The sequence below is a fragment of the Arachis duranensis genome, chromosome 3, assembly GCF_000817695.3.
Source record: "Arachis duranensis cultivar V14167 chromosome 3, aradu.V14167.gnm2.J7QH, whole genome shotgun sequence".
Taxonomy (NCBI): domain Eukaryota; kingdom Viridiplantae; phylum Streptophyta; class Magnoliopsida; order Fabales; family Fabaceae; genus Arachis; species Arachis duranensis.
In genome coordinates this window covers 33,061,495-33,062,901 of record NC_029774.3, presented here as the reverse complement: position 1 = coordinate 33,062,901, position 1,407 = coordinate 33,061,495, and positions in this window count along the sequence as shown.

Genomic DNA, 1,407 nt, shown 5'->3' with positions numbered 1-1,407 from the left:
AATAATGGTGGAAGAAACAGGTTTAGCAATGGCAAGCCTTTTCCATCATCTTCTCAGCAACAGATAGAGAATTCTAAGCAGAGTCACTCTGACTTAGCAACCATGGTCTCTGATCTAATCAAAACCACTCAAAGTTTTATGACTGAAACAAGGTCTTCCATTAGAAACTTGGAGGCACAAGTGGGTCAACTGAGTAAGAAAGTTAATGAACTCCCTCCTAGTACTCTTCCAAGCAATACAGAAGAGAATCCAAAAGGAGAGTGCAAGGCCATCAACATGGCCAAATTTGGATAGGAGAAAGAGGCAGTGAGCGCCACTGAGGAAGACCTCAATGGACGTCCACTGGGCTCCAATGAGTTCCCTAATGAGGAACCATGGGAATCTGAGGCTCACACTGAGACCATAGATATTCCATTGGATTTACTTCTGCCATTCATGAGCTCTGATGAGTATTTTTTCTCTGAAGAGGATGAAGATGTCACTGAAGAGCAAGTTGCTAAATACCTTGGAGCAATCATGAAGCTAAATGACAAGTTATTTGGAAATGAGACTTGGGAGGATGAACCCCCTTTGCTCACCAAAGAATTGGATAACTTGACTAGGTAGAAATTACCTCAAAAGAGGCAGGACCCTGGGAAGTTCTCAATACCTTGTACAGTAGGCACCATGACCTTCAAGAAGGCTCTGTGTGACCTAGGGTCAAGCATAAACCTCATGCCTCTCTCTATAATGGAGAAGCTAGGGATCTTTGAGGTGCAAGCTGCAAGAATCTCACTAGAGATGGCAGACAATTCAAGGAAACAAGCTTATGGACTTGTAGAGGATGTTCTGGTAAAGGTTGAAGACCATTACATCTCTGTTGATTTTATAGTCCTAGAGACTGGGAAGTGCATGGATGAATCCATCATCCTTGGCAGACCCTTCCTAGCCAAAGCAAAGGCTGTGATTGATGTTGATAGAGGAGAATTGATCATTCAAGTGAATGAAGAATCCCTTGTGTTTAAGGCTCAAGGATATCCTTCTGTAACCATGGAGAGGAAGCATGAAGAGCTTCTCTCAAAACAGAGTCAAACAGAGCCCCCACAATCAAACTCTAAGTTTGGTGTTGGGAGGCCACAATCAACTTCTAAGTTTGGTGTTGAACCCCCACATTCAAACTCTAAGTTTGGTGTTGGGAGGTTCCAACATTGCTCTGAGTATCTGTGAGGCTCCATGAGGGCCCACTGTCAAGCTAGTGACATTAAAGAAGCGCTTGTTGGGAGGCAACCCAATGTTATATTTATCTATTTTTCTTTTGCTATTTTATGTCTTTTATAGGTTGATGATCATGGGAAGTCACAAAATCAATTGAAAAATCAAAAACAGAATGAAAAATAGAAAGAAAAATAGCACACCCTGGAGGAAAAC